At 48.7% G+C, this 22,580-nt stretch overlaps 1 protein-coding gene across 13 annotated transcripts in view; it reads left to right on the top strand.

Annotated features, from left to right (window-relative positions):
* The window catches only part of CDK12 (cyclin dependent kinase 12), a 78,322-nt gene extending 59,463 nt beyond the window's left edge, over positions 1-18,859 (top strand). For 2 of the 13 annotated variants that reach the window (XR_006714942.1, XR_006714939.1), the window contains 6 exons: positions 1,111-1,282; positions 2,200-2,269; positions 5,710-6,311; positions 9,833-10,030; positions 15,629-15,723; positions 17,510-18,859. The gene's annotated coding sequence lies outside the window, so the exon portion shown is untranslated. The remainder of the gene's footprint in view (positions 1-1,110; positions 1,283-2,199; positions 2,270-5,709; positions 6,312-9,832; positions 10,031-15,628; positions 15,724-17,509) is intronic. The other 11 variants (XR_006714946.1, XR_006714950.1, XR_006714941.1 and 8 more) reach the window with 10 other exon arrangements.
* The last annotated feature ends 3,721 nt before the right edge of the window (positions 18,860-22,580 follow it).

Below are 22,580 nucleotides of genomic sequence, written 5' to 3' on the forward strand. Positions count from 1 at the left end.
AGAATGTGGGGGAGAGGACTGTGAGAGGGAGAAAGTTCAGCCTTCTGTGCCCCCATCACCTCCCCAACACAGACTTGCAGAACTCAAGATGGTCCAGTAGAGGTCTGCAGCTTGAGTGGCCAGAGCACACCCAAAAAAAAGGTGTCAGAAAGCCAGATGGGGAGGGGGGCTACTTTGGCCCTGGAGCTTCAAACCAACCCCTTACGGTGTAATGGTTCTGCTGAGGATCCAAGTGGCGATGGGGCCCCTATGGGGGTGAGGTATCCCACAATTGATCCTCAGTCTCCATGAAGCCCTTCCAGGCTGAACAGGCTAAGGGAGATGACAGAGGTTCTCCTCCTCCCTCCTACCCCCATGCCCGAGGGCCCCTCCCCAGGAGGACAGCTTGATTAAACAGTCGGTGCTGCTGGAATTACTGCACAGCTGGCACTCCCCCCAGCACCCTGAGCAGAGCAGCAGCGCAGATTAAAATCTCCAATTAGCGTTAAAGTGAAGTGAGGAGGTACTGAGGCTGCCAGGGAGGCCAGGCGGGGGCCCTGGGTTGGCAGACACCCCCCTGGTGCCTGGATTCTGAGCACCACCTTTACTCATCCCTTCTTTCCTAGCTCCTCTCCCAACAGCTCTCAGTGCCCATTAGCTTTGCATAGCTTGGGGCCAGAGGGCTTTCCGAGGGGCAGAGGGTGGAACAGATGCCTTACCTGACAAAATGCTGGGACACGGTAAGTGTGGAGGAGAATGAGTGACCAGTGCTTGTCAGGGGAAATACCCTGCTCATAGCCTGCCAGGCAGCCAGGTTGAGGTGACTTCACACTCCTGCTACTTCTTTTTGACTAGAGAAGGGCAAATAGGACAGATCCCTCCGGACCCTCTTGCCTAGAAGGTGCTGAGTGTTGTGGTGCTCATATAAACATCCATCCTTATATATTTTATCCTATCTGACCCATCTGCTCCCACTCAAATTATGGCTCTGTCCTTCCTCCCTCCCTCTGTTTTTTTTTTTTTTTTTTTCCTCAGCTTTCCTGCGGGTAGGGGTAGGCACAGCCTAGCTTGGGAGCATCGCCATGCCCTGCCACCTGGGTCCCAGCCGGCTTCTCATTATCTTCTTTGCAGGTTGGAGAAGAACAGGGATATGCCAAGAATGGAGACCTCAGACTCTCCCAACTCTGAACATCACACCCTGTCCTAAGGGCCCTCTACCACTTACACTTCTGCCCTTCACCCATCAAGCCTAGAAGCTAGCCACACCCTTTGACTTCCCTCTGCCCCTTTAAGGGAAATGGAGGTGGGTACCCAGCTGACTGAACCTAGTCACACCTCCAGAAATTAGACACCAGGGCACAGTGCCACCCTCCCAGGCTGGCACATGCTACCCTGGCAGAGGTTCAAATAGCAGCCCCCCTTCATCCTCCCACCCCTATGTCTTCCTCTTCTCTCTCCCTCTTTCTCCCTCTCTCTTTCTCCGTGTGTGTGTGTTGTTTTTTTTTTTTTTTTCTCAGCTCAAAGCACAGCTGAGCCTTAAAAGGAGGGGGGGAGACCAAGCTGGGGCAGGGGGGTGGAGAGCTCCAATAGCACGTTTTCACCTGCCATTTAATTGGATGTATTTTTAATTAATGGGACCTCAGGGACCAACATGAGACAATCTGATCTCTGAATAGGGACAGGGGAGGGATTGGGTAAGGGAGGAGGATTGGGCCACTGGGTGCGGTTACCAGGAACCCAGGCCCATCAATCACTGGCCACTTTGCGTTCTGGCAAGGAGAATCGTAAGGTGGAGGAGGAGGGGAGGTCCTGGGGAGAGTTGCCAGGACTTCCCCCCAACTGCTAGGACCTCCAAAAAGCATAGAATTGTACCGGCTGATTTGGGTCTGAGGTGCAAAATTGCAGCCAGGTTATTAGGTAAGGATATTTTCTTGCTCCTGGGATATTTTCCAGTTGGGCTTGTCCCAGTGAGTAATGTAAAACTGTGAAAGGAAAGTAGGGACAGAACTTTGAGGTCCTTGAAGAGAGATGGCAAGAGAAAGGGACCATAGAACCAGGGACTGTAGTGAGAGGTTCAGAGATATATCTGTACATTTAGACATAAGTGAAACACCCTGGACGTTACTTGAGGCCTGGTGCCATTGGGGTGTAACTCATAGGATCATACTGCTGCAAGGAAGAGAACTTGGAGCTCATCTTGCCAAACCTTTCACTTTACAGATGTGGAAATGGAGACTGAGAGGGGAAATCAGGTCCTGGATTTGGAGAGTTCCTGGGACCACAAGGAAAGGTAGGTAGGTAGGTAGGCAGGTAGGTAGAATGTGGGGAGGAAAGTCAAGGGAAGAGGGTTGGCACGATTATTATTGGAGTCTCTTATCTCTGGCCTCCAAGTCTTAGAAGCAACTAAAGGGCATTAGGCAGGTGCATTATTGGGGGAACATTTCTCTCATACAGGTCCAGAGGTCACCTCATCCATTCCCTTGCTCCCAAGCAGACAGATCCCCAAGAGTCCATCACTCTCATGGGATTTTACTATACTATACTCTGTAAAGTCCACAGGGAAGGTACCAACTGTCCCAGTTCCTTAATAAAAAAATAAATCTCCAAAAGGTGACTAAATGTTGAGCTTTTTTTTTTTTTAAAGATTTTATCACAAGTTTCCCTGTCACAGTCTAAACTACTAGACAAAATTATGCCCAGAAATGTAGAGAGTAGCCTTATATCTCTTGTCCCATGTCTAGGCCTAAAACAGAGACAGGGTTAAAACTCAAGGCTCTGGAAGCCAAGTCACAAATACCCCTGCATTTCATGCAGTGTCATGGCCTCAGAGCATTTAGTCAAGCCCTATCTGGCTTTGTGTGGCGTTGGTGCATAATGGAGAGAAGGGCAAGGCATGTTTCCAACTTTCCACAACACTCCTGCTCCCTCCTTCCTTTACTGTTCAGACACTAGGGTTAAGGAGGGAATGAATGAAGGAGAAAAGGGGCTTTCTCACTAGGTTGCCAAAAGTGGCATTTCCTGGCATCTTCTTCCTTCCTCAAAAAATTCAAGATTCTGTGTTCTGTGTTTCAGGAGACTAAGTTGGAGTCAGGGCAAAGATGGGAGATCTTGGAAAGCAGCATGAGTAGAAACTTCCTCACACTCTCTAAGCCCCCAACACCTTTCCCCCACTCCCAGAATTGTCTTCTCTATCTTAGTATCCCATTTTATATCCCCAGAGTCCTTGAGGAAGAGCAGAATGTGCCTCTCTAAGTGCCCCACACTCACCGCCCTTATTTGTAGACCTTCAGGGTCATCTCCTTGGTTCTCTCATTCTCTGCCTTCTCTACAAACAGTAAGTGAGAAGGACCCTTCGCATCCCCCCAAGACAGTCTGGAAAGAATCCATCAAGCTCTTCCTCTACTTCCAAGGGCCCATAGTAGTGAGAACTGGGAGAACTATGCCAGGGAATTGAAGAGGATAATTCTCTTGTCTGGGAAAGTCAGGGAGAAGACAGAGAGGGGAAATTTGGGAACTGAGGCCTATAGTCCCATCTGTGGGGCTGACTGCCTAACCTAGAGGGGTGGTGTTCATATTGAATATTATTCATGAGATTTATTAGAGGCTCCTGTTTACAGAGCTGCTCTTTCTCTTTTGAAACAGAGCAGTGGAGAAGAACAGCAAAGAAGGAGCAGAAAGGGGGTCAGGCTTTCGGTAGGCCCTTTCTCAACCCTTGTACAGCCCCAGTCCAACATTAGAGGCATAGTGGAGGGTCCAAAAGGCCCTGAAAGCATTCAGTCTAGATTCTGGATGTTTCTCTAAGGAATGAGGCTTCCATTCCCGTAGTCCCCACCAGCCCTGCCTCATACTCCCAAGGTTTAGGCAAGGAGATCTACAGCCCCAGAGTCAGAGCCTGGAGTCTAGAGGCCACAAGGAATGCTGAGTCTTTGCTGGGAAAGAAGAGTAGACTTGAAGTGAGTGGGAGGCAGAGGTAGCAGAATCCCCTGCACTTTGGAGAAAAACAAGCTCAGTATTAGCCCAGGGTTTAGCTTTTACTCTGATGGGACTCCGCCTTTCCTCCTTCTCCCTCAGTATGTCCCATGGGTTGGTAAGACATCTAGATGTCTGAACCTCCCACCTGACACCTCGAAGGTTGTTATAGCCCCTCTTTAGCTCCCAAAGCCATGGGGGAGGGGAAGGAAGGTGCCTCAGAGGTGGCAGTGCTGTGATGTCCATCAGCACCCAGGGAGAGAGGCCAAGGGGAATAAACAGTAACCAGAGAGGGAGCTAGGAGGAGATGCCTGGTCTTGAAACAGCCTCCTTATCCTATCCTCTCCTGCACCCTCTCTCACATGCTGACAAGGCTGTGTGCCCAAGTGTGCCAGCTCTTCTGGTTGGTGGTTCTGCTCTGCCATGCAGGCAGCCGGCTCTCTGCTCTGGCACAGAACACATGCTGGGGTCTCTCACACTTCTTTGCTCACTCATTTCAATGTGTCTGCGTTACAGATTCCTAGGGATGAAAGAAAAGGCTGTGGCCCTGTGAGGTGGTGGGCTTGGGGCCCTTTGGGTGCATATCTGCCTTGCTGCAGGGCAAGGAGGGAGAAGGCTGCTGGCAGCTCAGCTGAGCTCAAGGTTCTGGTGACTCATAGCAATGGGGGCAGCTTATGAAAACAAGAGGGGAAGAGGCTTCAGGCTTGTTAGAGCTCTCTTTTGCCCCAATTCTCCCCCACTCTGAGCTGTGTGGATAAAGGTCTCTCATATGGATTGTGGGTCAAGGAGAGGCCCCAGCTACGAAAGAATAGAGGGAAATGGGAGAGAAGAGATCAGGGAAGGCTGAGCATTCCCAGAAAGAGGCTTCCCAGTGAGGAAAGGATACGAGAGGCTAGGCTAGTAGTATACAATTGTATCCTTTGGGGCTGCACAAAGGGTACTGGGCATTCACATGTGCAGACAGACACAGCCACTCCTCCCTGGAAGGATTGCCACAGTCTCAGTTCTCTCTTCCCTGGAAACAGACACCATAGGTCTTCAAAGGTGCTGATTCCTTTATCTCTTACAGGCCAGGTGGGCAATGTGCATCCTCTCATCCTTTCTGAATCAGGGGGATGATAGGATATTGTGTTTGAGACCACATCAGCAGAAAGTGGCCAGAAGGTGGACCAGGGGAACCATTCAGGCCTCTGACCACAGTCCCAGGGGCCTCCTTGTTTCAGCAAAGGGAAACAGAGATCTTTGATACTAGTATCCAGATAATAATACCTTCCCTCTCACCTCAGTGAAGGATGGGCTAAGAGGAGGAGAATTCTCTGGCGGAGCCCATTTTCATTTGCCTGTTTCCTTGCTGGTGGCTTTGCTCTCCAGCTGGGGTGAGGGACTCTCTGCTGGGCTGCTTCTGGAGATCCAGAGATGGTTTTGGTTGGAGAAAGAGACCAGCCGCTCTTTGCTCTTTGCTCTTCCTGCAGGGAGTTGGGACCATCTCTACTCCCCCAGCTCTCCCTGGCAGCATCAGGAACCCAGGGCCTCCTGCTGGAATACCCATAATAAAGCTCAGTCCTGAACTGAACCAACACATCACCTGGCTCTGGTATAGAAATGGTGCTGTGAGGGGGAGCCTGGGTGCACCAGGTGGGTGTAGGCAGGTGTGGGGAGTTTAGGCCCAGGAGAGATATTAGAATCACTCCTCAATACCACATGTTTCTCCTCTTTCTCAAACTTTCTGCTTGGCCTCCCTTTTCTTCTGTCTCCCTTCAGCTATCTCCACTCCTGGCCAACTCATCCCTTCCAATCTGAGAAGATATGGTAAGTAGTGGCCTGTTCCCTACACTTTTCTTTCTCTTCCTCTACTCCCAACTCCCAGCCAAGAGTTACCCCATTTGAACTCTTTGCACCAGTGAATGCCATCAGGGTCTGAACGCAGAATCCCCAGCCTCTGCAACCCCCCTGACTTGAGAATGCCACTCTGACTCTGAGACTGACTCTTTCATGCTCATCCTCCCCACAAGGATAGCCAGGCCAAGACTGGTATGTCCACTGACAGTAAGAGCCCTGACCTGAGGCAGAGGGCAGCTCTAAGGGTGCAGTGGGGCTCGGCCCTAAATGCGTGTATGCCTGTGCATTGGGCACACTGGTTTATTAGTGTTATTTCAGCATTGTGATGCAGAGAGAGTAAGTGTAACAGCTGCTCCTTGCTTGCAGTGTTTATTGTTACCTAGAGACAACCTCCTGGCTTTTTCCCAGCTCCCCCCTCCCCCCCCAGCCCAACCCCCTCCCTGCCAACAGTCCTACTCTCCCCACACTGATGGGAAATTTATAGCTTGCCCATACCATGCCTTTAACCCTCTCCTGTCCATAGGGTAAGTGAAGTGAGGGAAGCCAAAGTGAGCAGTGGGCATGCTTGGGCCCCAGCAGGGTAGAGTGGTGTACAGAGGAGAGAGGGAGGGATGGAAGGATGTTCCAATTCAGGCTCCAGTTACCCTCCTGGCTCTCATGTTGAGATAAAAGAGCTTTGGCCCTAGCCTTGAGATCCTAGCATCCTCCTCACAAGATAATTCTCTTCCCTGGGCGTCTCTAAGCACCCCGAGTTGGGCTGCCTGATCCTGAGCAAGCACAGTGAGGTAGTATTGAGACAGGAGTAAATATAGAGTGGCAGAACCCCCAGCCCTCTCCTTTCTATAGAGATGTCATATTGAGACTAACCAGAGACTCTGGCATGAGGAATGGTGGCCAGACCTCCCCAGCTAGATACATGTCAAACATAAACCTGGCTGCTGAGTGTGGTGGGAAAAATTGCCCACCTTAACTTTACACCTAACCCAGCACTAAGGTCCCAAGAGACTCCTAAGCCATTCTCTATGCTGGTCTCCTTGGTCTGGTTAGGCTACTCTTTTCTACTCTTCTTCTTGGTCCATTTTTTTCCTGCTTATCTTTTGGTTTGATACCTTGGATCAAATCCAAGACACCAAGGGGACTGAGACATCTTAGTCATGGCCTCAACAGAACTAGGGAAAGAGAAGTTCCTCCAGCCTCTCCTGACCTAGGACCTTTCATGGAAGGGCACCATGTCATATATTCACTGTCCCTACCGGAAATGAGGGTTTGAAGAGGGATTAGATTTTAGCAAAAAAGATAGAAGTTAGACACAAGGAAAAACTTATTCATGAGATATAAAACTTCAGAATGGGCCTACTTCAGAGATTTTTTTTTTTTTTTTTTCCTGCCTGGGATGAGTTTAAGTCTGTGCCTACCCAAGGGGAATTGAAAAAACAGGATTACTTTTCAGTGGCTTCTCCAGATGTGGGCCTCAATGCAATTTCTACACTAGCTCTGGGAGTGCATTCCTTCTCAGTCCTTCTAAATGTAGTATGTGATGGTTAGATCACAAGTTTGGGAGGCAGACAGCCTTGGGTTCCAGCACCAGCACTGCCATTTACCAACTGTGCTACCTTAGTAAGTCACTTAACCTTTCTGTGCCCTAGTTTCCTTGTCTGTGAAATTCAGATATACCACCTCTTAAGGTTATGAGTGTATTTAGTGAAATAATATATGTAAAGCACCTAAGACACTGCCTGGTACTCAGTAGGTATGCAGTGGTTGATAACAATAATCTATTACTTTTATGGAGTCAACAGGGCTGACGTTGCTTCAAAGACTTTATGAGTCCCCTGAAATTATAGACCAAATATGTGAATATGGGTATGCTGGGAACAATGTCCATGATTGTCCTCATGATGCGGAGCAGGAAGTGGCAGTCTCCTGGAAAGGAAGTAGCCCCAATCCCTTGACTCAGACTCCCCCATTCCCATGCCTCAAGCCAGGAGCACATTAGGCAGTGTTCTACCTGGAAGTATATCTTCATCATCCAAGATGGAGCTGTGAGAGACAGCCATTAGGGTAGCAACTTCTGGCATTTGCCAGGCACTTTACAGTTTGTCCAGTATATTTACCTACGTTAGCTCTTTTACTTTTTTTTTTAAGTTTATTTATTTTGAGAGAGTGAGAGAGAGCCACCAGAGGAGAGGCAGAGAGAGAGAGGGAGAGAGAGAATCCCAAGCAGGTTCTGCATTGTCAGCACAGAGCCTGACATAGGGCTTGAACTCACAATCCACGAGATCATGACCTGAGCTGAAGTCAAGAGTTGGACACTTAACTGACTGAGCCACCCAGGTGCCCCTACATTAGCTTTTTTAATACCCAGAATATCCCAGTAAAGTGAAAAGAACTACCATTTATTGAGTGCCTACTATGTGTCAGGCATTGAGCTGGGTGTATTTTTTTTTAAGTATGTTTAAAAAAATTTTTTAAATGTTTATTTATTTGAAGGAGAGAGAGAGAAAGAAAGAGAGAAGGAGCATGAGCAGGGGAGGGGCAGAGAGAGAGGGAGGCAGAGGATCCTAAGCAGGCTCCATGCTGACAGCAGACAGCCTGATGCGACCCTTGAACTCATGAACTGAGAGATCATGGCCTGAGCCAAAGTCAGATGCTTAACCAATTGAGCCACCCAGGTGACCCTTTTTAAGTATGTTTAAAGTCTTTAGAATATTTCATCACCTAAATATGTCATGATTTACAAGGGTCATCCCTACTTTTAATCATTTAAATATTTTTACTGTTATAAATAATACCATCCATAATGAACATCCTTAACACATAAACCTTCATGCATTTTTATAGTTAATTCCAAAAAGTAGAATTTATGAGTCAACAGATACAAATATCCCTTCATCCCTATGGTTATGATCATTTTATTGATATACCCTGAGAATAATGTTTTTAAAATCTTCTTTGAAATTCTGCAATGGAAACACAAGGGCAGCCCCTTCTCCCTCCTATACCTAGCAGAGAGACATTAATAATCTATCATAGCTTTTTTTTTTTTTGAGATAATTGTAGATTCACATACAGTTTTAAGAAATAATACATCTCTTGTACATTTTTTTCCTACTTTCATCCATTGGTAATATTTTGCAAAAACTATAGTATCACAACCAGAATACTGACGTTGATATAGTCCACCAGTCTTATTCAGATTTCCCTGTTTTACTTGTTTGTGTGTATGTGTGTGTGTGTGTTCTATGCAGTTTTATTACCTGTAAAAATTTGTATATCTACCACTACGGTGAAGACACTGAACAGTTCCGGCATCACAATGATTCCTCATGTTGCACTTTTATAATCACACCTACCTCATACCTTTCTTAACCCTTAGCAACCACTTATCTCCTCCACTTCTGAAATTTTGTCATTTCAAAAATGGAGTCATACACTGTGTAACTTTCTAGGATTGGCTTTTTTTACTCACCATAATCTCCTAGAGATCCACCCAAGTTTTTGTATGTATGCGTGGTTGGTTTCTTTTGTTTATTCCATGGTACACCATGGACCACATGGACCACAGTTTGTTTAATCATTCACCTGTTAAAGGACACTTTGTACTCTCACTTTGTACTCCCTACCAATTAATGAAGGTAGCTCATTTTACTTGGTGTGCTGACTGTTTTATACTCACAATTACTAAGCTTCTTTAAGCCTTCAGGCATGGCACTATTATTTTTATTTCATAGATGAGGAAAATCGAGGCTCACAGTAAATGCTTTTCCCACGATCACATGATAAATGGCAAAGAAGAGTCTGGAACCCAAGAAAATAGGGCTCTTTGTCCTGCACCAGGCTTTCTCATACCTTGACTAATGTTGCTGGGAATAGGGTGTGGGGCAGAACCAAAAGAGAGATGTTGGAGGCAGGAAGAGCATTGGAGCAGCCTGGGTCAATACAGGTCCTTGCAGCTAACTTTGGTTCATAGGTTAGAAGAGCAGCAGTGTTATAGAGCAGGGAACAGTATGGCATGTGCCTCTGAAATTGTTTCCCCTTTGCCAAGGAAGAACAGGGCTGAAGTGGATAGAGCCCATGAGTAATCTGCCTACAGACCTGGGACCTGGAATCAGAAAGGAAGCCTTTGGGTGTCTATGAGAGGATACATGGCTAAGGTCCTCCTTGGAAGTATGAAGTTGGATGTGTCTCTGATGAGGTCTGAAGAAACTGAGGCCATGCTGAGTGAGCTCTCTGTTCTGAAGGGGTAAGGGCAATAGAACACTTTTCTTTTGGTGGTGGTGGAGGAGCTACAGGTCATGTGTGTATGCACACATTCAGGCATGCTCTCACACACACACACACACACACACACACACACACACACACACTTTGGGCAGGCTCAGTGTCTGGACATGATACAGGGGGCAAGCAAAAATGCCAGTGTAGCACTTAGTCCTTGCTTTACAACTGTTCTTTCCCTCCAGCTGAAGTCATGGACGGCTGAATCAGAAGGAGTTGGAGAAATCATTTGGTCTGTCCCCCAGCCTGTGGGCACTGGTTGAAGCTGACAGGTGGAAACCTAGAGTTGGCCCAGACGTGATGGGTGGTAGAGATGCCAGCTTGTGGGAGAGAAGGTTTGGCTCCTCTCCTGGGAGCTGTGTCTGGCCAAAGGCTGCCTCTTCCCACCTCCTGCTGGAACTGGCTCTTTTATAGCTGCTGTTATCATTGCTCCATTGGCCTATTCCAGTGGCTGTGGACTCAACAATTTTCCCTATGTACTTATGGTTCTAGAACTAGGCTGAGAGCACATACACTCTTCTCCATCTCCCTTGGCCCATCAGAAATGGCACATCTCCTAGTCATACCTACTATCCTTACCCAGTAATTCCAACCATGGAGGATAAACACTGAAGCCTTCAGAATTTATAGGGACTGCACTGCATCATTGAAATAACCATAGATACCCATTCTGAACTTGTGTCTTTTGGCTGTAAGTTCTTAGACAAAGAGAAATCACTCTTTACTGAATTTTACCCCCACTGACATTTCCTAACTGTCAGAGGTCCTGAATGTGGCTGGGAGCTCCTTTTTCTTGAAGCCAAGATGGCTCCTAACCAGGAAATCTCAGGACCCCCCCGGCTTATTTCATTTCCTTGGCTGCCCTTCTACTCCAGGTCTCCTTCTCTCCTGCCACCACTGCCTTTTCCTTTCCTTCTTTCTCTTCTCTCTCTTTCTCAGCAAGTTTTTTATGTGATTACAGGCACTGCATGGTAATTAGTGCTAAACTCATTTGCACAACTACAGTTAATTGGCTACAACAATTAATTAATGTGTTGGAAATTTGGCACTGGAAAAAAAAAGTTTGTCATCAAAAAAAGGGCAAAAAATTGTAGAGTGAGATACCCATAAAAATCGAGGGCAGGCTTCAAAAGCCCAGCTGGGCCTCAAACTTCAGGCTGGCCTCTGATGCCTTGCCACTCTCAACTTCAACACATTTTCCTCTTTCCTCTTTCATTTTTTTCCCTCTTCCTTTCTTTCTCTATTTCTCTTCTCTCTCCATTTTTTTTTTTTTTTTACAACTTAAGCAAACTCATTTCCCTGATAAAATATAGCATGACTAATGGCTAGAGCATGTAAAAATCATTGGGAAAATGTCCTTGGAAGACGAATGCATTTTCAGCAGAATAATTAACTTAATTAACAAATTCACATGCATATTCATCAGGCTATTAATGTCTTCTCGGCTCAGCTTGATGAACATTGCGGTAATAACCATCTCATTTACATACTGCATTCTACTGCGATCCAAAACAGAGACAACATACAGGCATACACACACACACACACACACACACACACACACACACACACTTGCACGAATACACACAACATGTCTGGGCCGCTTTGACTTCCAGGTTGGCTGGGAGTGTGTGTGTGTGTGTGTGTGTGTTTGGTGTGTGGCAGAGGTGGAGGGGGGACTCCCGCTGGGTGGTGTAATCTTTAGAGGGTCATGAGTTGAGGTGGGCTAGGGATGCCCACATGTGAATGTCTGAGAACTTTAATCCTCTCTCGCTTTCTCTCTGTCTCTCTCTCTTTCCTTGTTTCCTTTTCTCTGTGTCATTTTCTGTCTTCTTCTCTCGCCACCCCCCCCCCCCACCATGTCTCTCTAGGGAAAAACTTGGTATCTGTGCCAACTTTTTCCCCCTCCCCTCCTCCCTCTCTCTCCTCCTTCCCCTCTCCCAACTGCTGCCAGCCGGCATCAGCACCGAATTGCCATCTCCTTGAGCTCTCTGTGGAGCAATCTCAGAGAGCAGTAAGGTGTGACGCGGGGCTCTGCCGGCTTCGCAGCACCGCCTGCGGAAAGAGCGCAGGATGGCGGAGGAAGATTAAGAGAAATCTCGAGCAGGGCTCGGCTGCCATTGGTGTGTGCAAACGCCGAGGAGGAAGGGAGAGGGAGAGCGAGGAGGGGGGGTAGAAGTGGGGGGGGGGCACCAGCAGCTGTCGGCCTAATTCTTCTAACACTCTGCTTGTGGTCATATTAGAAAAACAGATTATGCCCCTCGGTGCCACTCACTTATACTTGACATACGTTAATGTTCTGTATCCCCATTCTTGGGTCTTGACGACAGTGGACTTTAGGTTGAGGAGGATTAGGGCTTTGGGTGGCCAAGGGGCACAAAGGACCCTGCCCCCTCATTCTCCTCTGACCTCCAACCCCAGCCTATACTTACCCTTTAGAAAGCAAGCCTGGGCATAGAATTTGCATCTGCTGCCACCATTTGTCCATGTTTTTCCAGCCCCTTAGGAGGTGCAGCAGTTAAAAGACACTTGGAAGCCCTTTCCCCTAAAAGTCACCCCCTCTTTAGAGTCTTAATAGGTCACTTCAGGGCCAAGTGAGACCAACTCTATGGCACTCCCACCCCTAATCTTTCTATGGGCACTCCCCCTCAAATCAGAAGTTGGGGGTCAGAGAAAAGGGTCCATGATAGTTGGTGCTCCATAAGGGGGTTACAGAGAAGCCATAAGCAAAACAAGGCCAGGATTGTTTCTGGGTTGCTATGGAAACCAGGTTCCCTCCTCCTGGCAGGAAGGGAGGAGCGCCTGAGGCCTTCCTCCTTCCACCAATCCGAAAAACTGTAAAGGCGGAGTTTACTAAGGCCTGGGGAATAGGGCTGTTCTTGGAGGACAAACCAATCATTCCCGTAGCCCGAGACCTGCCGGTCCATAGCCCTTTGACCCCACCTTCCCTACCCTCTCACCTCAATATTCAAAAGAGGCTTTTTCCTCTCATGCCTTGTCCTCTATGGAGACCTGTTGCTTAGCAACCACTAGTGCCTTCTTCCCAATAACTTGCAGGGACTGAGAGATAAAATATCTGACTATATTCAGTTCCCCTCCCCTGTCTATTTATATTTAATAACCCAAGCCCTGTCTTGGGTTCCCTTGGCACCTGTTTTAAAGGGCTTTTAAAGGGATTAAGCTGTAGCCTGAAGAAATAAAGTTATACCTGAGGAAGAACTTCCAAAGGGAAGAGTGGGAAAAAAGACTGGAGTAGGTAGGAAAGCTGTGGAATCATATTCTCTTAAATATAGGTGGTGGAGGGGGGGAGTATTTAGAACTTGGGATGTGGCTGAGTCGGTTAAGCTCCTGACTTCGGCTCAGGTCCTGATCTCACAGTTTGTGGGTTCAAGCCCCGTGTCTGGCTCTGTGCTGACAGCTCAGAGCCTGGATCCTGCTTCAGGTTCTGTGTTTACCTCTCTCTCTGTCCCTCCCCTGCTCATACTCTTTCACTTTCTCTTTCTCTCTCTCAAAAAAATAAATAAATAAAATATTTAAAAAAAAAAAAAAAGAAAGAATTTGGATTGTGGGGAGGGGGGGTGTCCACAGGGATTCCCAAGGGTCTACTCAGGACCTGGAGTGGACCATAACAGGGCAACTAACTGGGCTGGCAATTTCCACTCCCCACCCCCTGCCTTGCCTTCATTTCCTGACCGCTTCCAGTCTAGACCCCTCTCATATTTCTATATGTGGGAGGCCCATCCCTCTGGGGATGTCCAGTTTCCTAGTGTCAGGATGTTGGTATCCAGGAGTGGGAGCTATGTGGATGTATGTATCTCCCAAAGGCCTGGGTATCTCTCAAAGTTTGTCAGTCACAGGGAAGGAGTTATTCTGAGCTATCTACTAGAAAACCCCAACCTGACCTGGCAGTGAGGGCTGTACAGAATCACCAAAAATGAGGAGCAAGGAAGGCCTAAGGATAACCTAGTGGCTGCATGTCAGAACACCTAGGTTAGGGCCCCCTCTCCTTACTCTCCTGTGATCCAAGTTATTCACTTAATCCTTTTTTTTTTTTTTAATTTTTAAGTTTATTTACCTATTTTGAGAGAGAGAGGGAGAGAGAATCCCAAGCAGGCTCCATGCTGTCAGCACAGAGCCTGATGTGGGGCTTGAACTCACAAACCATGAGATCATGACCTAAGCTGAAACCAAGAGTTGGATGCTTAACTGACTGAGCCACCCAGGCGCCCCCACTTAATTATTTAAACTCCTTGTTGCTTCATCTATAGATCAAGAATGATAATGTTTACCTCCTTAGATTTTAGCGGGATCAATTAAAGTGATATGTGAAAGGAAACACTCTGAAAACTGCCAAATTTAAATAAATATTATTTTAAGGTCTGGGAAAGGTCTGACTGCTGGAGAGAGGGAGATGCTATGAATCCAGCCCGGTCCTTGGCTTAGGAACACTACTGGTTTGTTGACTAGAGGGGTGTGATTCTTTGCCCTGTGGTCATTGGGATGGGGAGCTATAAATCAAAATCAAACACAGGGCTCCTTACGGAGGGTAGCACAGAGTATCCCTGTCATCTTCCCCACCTCCAATCCCAGCTTCTGACCTCTAGTTCTCCCAGCCAACACCCCACCCTGACCCTCCACCCTTCTCCCCAGTCAGCACCTTCGCTGCCGTCATACTAGATCACAGACTGTACAATTTCACCCTCCATACCCCCCTTTTCGGCACCTCCTCCAACCCGAGCCTTCTGTGGGAGACAGATGGGGTGTCTGCAATGGAAAATGCTCTGGGCTCTACGCCGCCTTGGGTGGGCAGCCCCCCTCCCATCTCTCCAACTACTCCCGCTCCTTACCTAAGACACTCAGATTCACCCTGGGCAGCTTTGGGAGCTGCTGAGGATTCCAACACTCTTCCCTTCTCAGACTCAGCCCAGAAGCAGAGCCAGAATGACATCTTTCTCTGAGACCCAGCCCCCAGCCCCTCTTCATGGAATGCCAACACAAAGGAGGAAATAGGTTAGGAAATGGTAGGGCTCCATGGGACCATTGTGAAGAGGCAGGGAGGAGCCCAGAATCCCTCACTGAGGACTGGATGGCTAGGGGTTGGGGTCTGAGTTGACAGAGGAGGCTGAGACTAAGCGGCCCCTTTGTTTCAGAAATCTAGGGTCCCTGGAGGGAGGACTCAGCTTGGGGAGGGGGGAAAGGGAGCTAACATTACAGAGCACCAACTGTGAGCCAGGCACAATGCCAGAGACTTCCCATACCTGTACTCACAACTAGCAGGTGAGGTGTCAGGGTGAATAGGTGTCTCATGAGCTCTCAGCATCTCTCAACACAATTGACCAACTTCTCCTTTGATTCTATGATTTCACTGCCAATTCTTCTACACTCTGGCTGCTCTTTCTCTGTCTCCTTTGCAAGCTCATCCTCAACTCCTTGGACTCAGCCAAGTCCCCCGATTATACACTTTCACGGTACTGTATATTCTTCTTTCAGAGCACTTAGAACAGTGATTTCACACTTATTTGTGCAGTCATTTGAATAATAATAATCCTATTTCCCCCACCAGATGGAAAGTTCCACGAGGACAGTGACCACGTCTATCTGTATTCACCAAAGTGCTCCCAGTGCCCAGCACAGTGCCTAGCATAAAGCAACTATTTGGTAAATATTTGTTGGATGAATGAATAAATGACAAAAGGACATCCCTCTGGCCTAAACTCAGTTTTTTATCCACTTCCTCACCCCAGAGTTGAGTCATCCCCAATGTATGGACCAGAGAACAGGGTGCCTGGGAGGTCAGGCCACCTCATTCTCCCTGGGAGGGGAGAAATCCATCAGGACAGGACTAAACCAAGTTTCAGGATATGAGGCCCCTACCTTACCAGTGCCTGGACCTGCCTGTATGCTCTCCAGCTTTTCCAGGGATGGAGAGAATTCAAAGTCCCAACAATTCTCCATGTGGGTCCTGAAATCACTCATGAGCTGGAGGAGAGGAGTTCCATCAGAAAAGGGTGCACTGAAGAAAACCCCTCTTTTCTGCCTCAGCTGAGACTGCAGAGACCATCTGTTGCCAATCCTCTGTTTGCTCCTGTCCCGTTCCCCTGGACTTCAGAGAAGGAGATGGTTTGACCAAGTAGGAGGGATAGATGGTGAGAACAAGACAATCTGCTTGTTCTTTGAAATGTCTGGGGCGATAGTGATGATCCTCAGCTAGGTGATTGGAGCAGAGGAACACAGGAGCCAGCAGCCAGTCCTTTGGGGCTGTAGTTTCCTAGACCCTGGGAAGCAGGGAATGGACAAAATGACCTCTAGGAGGTGCCCAGCCTTCAGCCCAGGGGCTTTATCTGACATCTTTGTTGCCCTTGCCATCCGACCTCAAACAAAATACCTGAATCTGCAGGAAGTTAATGTTACATCAGGCTTGGCAGCCCCTTCCTCTCCCAGACCACTCCCAATTCTAGCCAACTGCCCATCCCAGAGCATCTCTCCCACCCAGCTTGGCATCAATACTCAGTCCTCATGGTGTCTTTGACCCAGTAGCCTTGTCCTGACAGTGCCCCCCAGCACCCCAGTACCTGGGGTCATGGATCTGGAAGCCACTCTAGGCATTGTTGCTCTCTCTGACCCCACCTGTTCTCTGGGTCCCTAATGAAGTAGGACAACTCAGGCTCTGGGCCAAGTCCCTATGTCCTCATCAAAGGCAACATCTGTCTCCTCAAAGAAGATAAGCCTGTGGGGAAGGAGGTGGGACAGGCACAGGGGAGAAACCCCAATCCTGCCTGGGCCCTCACCCCAAATTCCACCGCAGGCACAGATTGAGGGTGAGGGGGGAAGGCAAGACCGCCACAGAGGCCTATACTCACACATGCCCCTGTACAAGCCTTCATGCCTCTGAGCCCCAAATATGAGGGCCCCTCCTGGGCTCACCCAGCTACCTGGGCTGCTGCTGCTGCCAAGCCGGCTTTCTTTTATTCATGCGTTGTTTTATTGCTGGCAAATGCTGCTGCTTGCTGCTGTTAGAGGCGTTCCTGCCAAATCCATCCCAACATCTTGGCCTGGCATCAGGGCGGCATGCTAATGTGGAAATTTAAAGAGCCGCTCGGCTTTAAATCGGAATTTTAAATGAGCAGCAGTGCTCCAGAGGGACCTAGGCAAAATCGAACAGTATCTGATCCACCCTTCCTATTCCCACTCCTGTAGCATCACCCTAGTTCCTCTCACCTCTCCCCTCGACTTGGACACTAGATGAGGAAGTGGCATGGTACACACCAGGTCAGAGGAATTGATGCAAGATGGTCATCCCAGGAGCTGGGATCCCTCAACTCAAGACCAAGAGGGAATCCACCAGTTGCTGTCATGGGCAAATGGAGGCAGGGAACTTCAACACAAGGGATCAAGGCTGGGGATAGTGAAACTAATATTCCTACGCCACTTCCCATTTTACCAGGAAACAAGAAGAGAAGACCCAGAGGAGGAAAGAAGGAAGATGGAATTCCATGAAGACACTCCTGTGCAGTATACACTTGTGCACGCTGGGATATGTGCATGCAGGTCAGGATGCTTGCTGAAGCCCCGTGGAGCATGTGTACACGCAGCTCACTTATTACCCATGCACGGAGAAGAATTATTCACATATGCAGAGCAGTCTTCCCACATTCAGACCACTGTCCTAACCAGGTTGGTTTCTGCAAGTTGTTAGCCTGAGCCATGTTTTTCCATGAATCCTAATGCACCAATGTTCCCCAGCTCCTGGCAGCTACCTTGAGTCAGCCATGATGGTGATGAAGCGCCACAGCAACTCTGCCAGCATAGGGGTTAGGGATACCTGTGCTCATCCTGTGCACCTGTCTTGATTACAGTGTGGTGCCTTCTCTGGTGGTCATCATATGACAAGCCTATATACATCTCACTTGGGAGAGGCGCTGGGCATAGCTTTGATTTCAGAGGAAAGAGGAGGCTAATGAGAGGTGAGAGAGGCAGAATCTATGCCTCTCTGTGGCCCCCTTTCCTCCTTACCTGTTCTCATGAGACAGGTGGCCCCTCATTATCAGAAAATATTTACTGAGTGCCTACCCTCAAGGAGACACTGCTCAGTTGAGCACAGCGCCTCACATTTTTTCTGAGCTAGGTTGATGACAGCCATTAAGAATCTGGATGTGCTGTCCCCATTGGAGGATCCACAGGAACTCTCATGGTAACCTCAGCCTTTTCCATGTTAGACTGCCAGGCCAAGGGATGCTTCCTGACCTTCCCCAGGAATCCTCCTTCCTCAAAGAAGCCAGCGTCTTCACGGACTGGTGTGGCTGCCAGCCAAGAGGCTTGGGGCAGGCCTGGGGCATGCAGCTGGCACCTGCCCACCAGATCCCCAAGGAGCACTCTCCCCCCCTCCAACTCCATAGCCCCATTCAGATAGCCCCTGGACTATAAGGAGACAGAGCTCACTGTTTCCCATTCCCAGAGAAAACTTCAAGCTGGAACACCCCTCACCTCCCTTTCCACCATAACCTGCTCCAAGATCCTCCACTCAGACTAAAGACCCACCAGGTACTTTTTCCAGACAGGACCAAATACTTAATACAGAAGGGGTTGTGCAGGAGCTGAGTAAGGGGCCTTTGGGGGAGAGGCTTGGGCTGGAATTATGGGAGAAGTTGCTGAGGTCAACAGATGGATGAGGAAGAAGAACTCCATGAGAAGGACATAGGACAGGGGGACACAAAGGGAGAAGGCTAAGTGAATCTGCTTCTCTCATCTAATTAGCAACATGCAAATAATATGCAAATCACTCCCTTTGTTTAGAGACCACAGGGCTTGTGTGTTTTTGGATGTGTTCTACAGAGGGACCATCAGGCAGCATCTCTGAGACCCTCAGACATGGAACACTCAAGAGGGAGGCTCAAGAGAGAGGCCAGAGTGTAGCCATCTTATTGTAGCTTATTCCCTCGATGAACTCACTCTCTATGGGCCTCAATTTCCCTATGTGTGAAATGGGAGGACTGCACTGGATGGTCTCTAAGGCCTAGGGTCAGTCTAGCATTCTCTGATTTGAAGTCCAGTGCAGCACAAAGTGGAGGGGTTGATTCCATTCTGGGTTGGAAGCTACTTGGCCCTCTTGCCCCTGCCAACTACCTCAGCAGTTCTGTCATACCACCCCCTACATCCCCATGCACCTGTCCTCCCAAACATGGACAGTCTTCTAAAGTCAATGTTCTTCCCTACCCCTTTACTGACACTGTTTCCTCTGCTTGGAATGCCCTTCCTGCTTTAGCCCCTCACCTGGCTAATTCCTTCCCTAACTCCAACAGCCTTACCTACCTTCCTCTTCTACCTTCTGGGCATCCCTATGCACTGTTTAGTTTTCTCATTTCCCATTGGACTTTGAACTCCTAAAGGGAAGGTACTGGGTTTTGTTCAAGATGGAATCTCCACTGGGGCTCCTGGGTGGCTCTATTGGTTAAGCTTAAGCATCTGACTCTTGATTTTGACTCAGGTCGTGATCTTGTGGTTTGAGAGATTGAACCCGAGTCAGGCTCTGAGCTGACAGTGCAGAGCCTGCTTGAGATTCTCTCTTTCTCCCCCTCTCTGCCCCTCCCCTGCTTGTGCCTTCTCTCTCTCTCTTAAAATAAATAAATAAACTTAAAAAAAAAAAAAAAAAGCTGGAAACTCCATTATAAATGTATTCATTTTCCATAGCTTCTGTAACAAATTACCACAACTTTGGTTGCTTAAAAACAAAACAAAACAAAAACAAAAACAAAAACCAACAAATTTATTCACTCACATTTCTGGAGGCCAGTAGTTCAACATCAGTTTCACTGGGCCAAAATCAAGGTGTTGGCAGGACTGTGCTCTCTCTCTGGAAGCCCTAAGGGAGAATCTATTCTTTCAGCTTCTAGTGGTCTTTGGCATTTATTTGCTTGTGACTGCATCACTCCCAATGTCTTCCTCTGTTTTCACATCACCTTTTATTCTTCTCTGTGTGTATAATCTTCCTCTGCCTCTCTCTTATAAGGACACTTGTGGTGGCATTTAGAGCCCACCCAGATGATCCAGAATAATCTCTGCATCTCAAGATTCTTTTTTTTTTTTTTAATGTTTATTTATTTGAGAAAGAGAGAGCGCAGGCGAGAGAAAACATGAGCAGAGGAGGGGCAGAGAGAGTGAGACAGAATCTAAAGCAGGCACCACACTGTCAGCACAGAGCCTGACTCAGGGCTCAAACTCATGAACCATGAGATCATGACCTGAGCCAGTCAGACGCTTAACTGACAGAGCAACCCAGGCCCCCCCTCTGCATCTCAAGATTCTTAACTTAATCTCATCTACAAAGATCTTCTTTTCCAGAATGGTAACATTCACAGATTCCAGGGATTAAGAGGTAGATATATCTTTGGGAGCCATTATCAGACTATCAAAATAAAGAGATCTTTAAAGTTATCATTTGTTAAGCATCTACCATGTGCTAGACACCATACATACATTTTTCTCAATGCATTTAAGTCTCACAATAGCCCTGAGAGGTAGATACTAATGTCTGTACTCTACAGAGGAGGAAATTGAGTGAGGTTCAGGGAGACTGAATCACCTGCCCAAGCTCACATAGCTGATAAGTGGCAGAGCCAGGATTTGAAACCGGATGAGTCTGGCTATAAAGTCAGCGTGATTTTTTGCCTTCCCAAAGGTCTCTGAGCCTACCCCAGGCCCTGGCACAAATTTCTTACCTGAATGGATGTGCAGAAAGATAGGTGGACAAGAGAAGGGAAGATGAAACCCAGTCTTCCTATTGATATTGACTCTGGCTTTCTTTTGCCAAAGCCCCTTCCCACCCCTTTAATCCTCCCCCATCATCCCTGACCCCTTGTTTCAGAAGGCTGGAATCTCCCTTAGTTTGCAGCCCCCTGCCAAATACTGCTGCCCAGAAGGGTGGCACAGTGCCTAGACTTCAGGCAGGAGACATCAAATTGCAGAACCAGGGGGACCTCTGGAGGTCACCCCTTCTAGTTGTCTCTGCTTACATATAGGCCTGCCATGCAGACAAGGTTGGTCTAGTGGGCAGCAGAAGAGAGAAGTAGCCATCTCTACCTTCAGCTACTCTTTCTCCTCATTTCCTACATGATTTGTATTGGGAAGTCCTCACTCAGGTCTAACCTTCCAGACATCATGCTGCAATGAAAGCTGGCCAGAGTCAAAAGTCCTAAATTGTCCAAAACATAATATCGGATTTTGGAAAAGTCCCTTTGCCACTCTGGACCTCTGATTGTTCATCTTTTTTTTTTTTTAATGTTTACTTATTTATTTTGAGAGAGAGTGCGTGTGAGTAGGGGAGGAGCAGAGCGCGGGGGAATCCCAAGCAGGCTCTGCACTGCCAGTGCAAAGACCAGTGAGGGGCTCAATCTCACTAATCATGAGATCATGACCTGAGCGGAAATCAAGAGTCAGAGGTTTAACTGACTGAGCCACCCAGGTGCCCCTGATTATTCTTCTTTAAAATAGGATCGAAAATGATGGTAATGAAAATAATACCCATCTCACAGGACTTTTGGAGGGATAATAGCACAGTCCAGGAACAAACTAGCCCACGGCCTAGAACAAAGCAGGTGCTGCAGGATTATTTTGTAATAGCCCCTCAGCCCTCCAGCCTAAGCCCCTTCATCCTGGGTAGTACGGGGTTTTGCTCACTTCAGCCAGTCTGGTCTGCCTTGCGCGCTAGACTGTGAACTCCTCTTGGCAGGACTTTGTTCATGTTTTTAATCACAGCCCGTTCCCCTCCCCAGTGTCTAGCCCGTGCTTGGGCACGTAGGTTCAGTCTACATTTGATGAATGAAGGAGTAAGGGTATGAGTTGGACTCCCAAGTCCCGAGAGGCACAGGGCCTGACTCCCACCACTAACTCTGGGCACGACCCTTTCCCCTGAGGTCCAGGAGGAGGCAGCGGTGAGGAAAGGAGGCTCTGCAGCTTTAAGATTCCTCTCGGGCGTCCCGGTTGCCAAGGCGCTGTTGCCAAGGACCTGCGCGGTGCTTCGTCCGGCCTCCGCGCCGGCTCCGGGTTTCCGCCGCCGCCGCCGCCGCCGCCGCCGCCGCCGCCGCCGGGCCGTGCCGGGCTCGGCTCCTCCGAACCGTCTGGCGGACTTGGCACTGGCCCCGGCTCCTCAGTGCCCCCGCGGTGCGTGGCAGGCTGCGGCTTCATTATCCTGATTGATTCCTCCTGCTCCCCGACACCGTGGGGGCCCCGGTCAGGGAAGGGGGGCCGAGGCGGCATCTGCGGACCCCTTCCCCGGCCCTCGCCCCCAGCCGCTCTTCGGGCTGCCGGCCCCTCGGTGCCCCGCTGCGGCCCGCTGGACAGGTCAAGGAGGAAGGGCAGGGGCAGCCTTTGCCCCCTTTGTGGGCGGGGAGGGCCCAAAGGAGGAGCGGAGCTGTGGCGGGCCCGGTTCAGTGCTACCGCCCAAGGCGCCCGCCCTGGGCCATGAAAGCCGCGGGTCTTGGGACCTGCCCGCGGCAAAAATTTTGCACCCTAACCCGAAA

The sequence above is a fragment of the Leopardus geoffroyi genome, chromosome E1, assembly GCF_018350155.1.
Source record: "Leopardus geoffroyi isolate Oge1 chromosome E1, O.geoffroyi_Oge1_pat1.0, whole genome shotgun sequence".
Lineage (NCBI taxonomy): Eukaryota > Metazoa > Chordata > Mammalia > Carnivora > Felidae > Leopardus > Leopardus geoffroyi.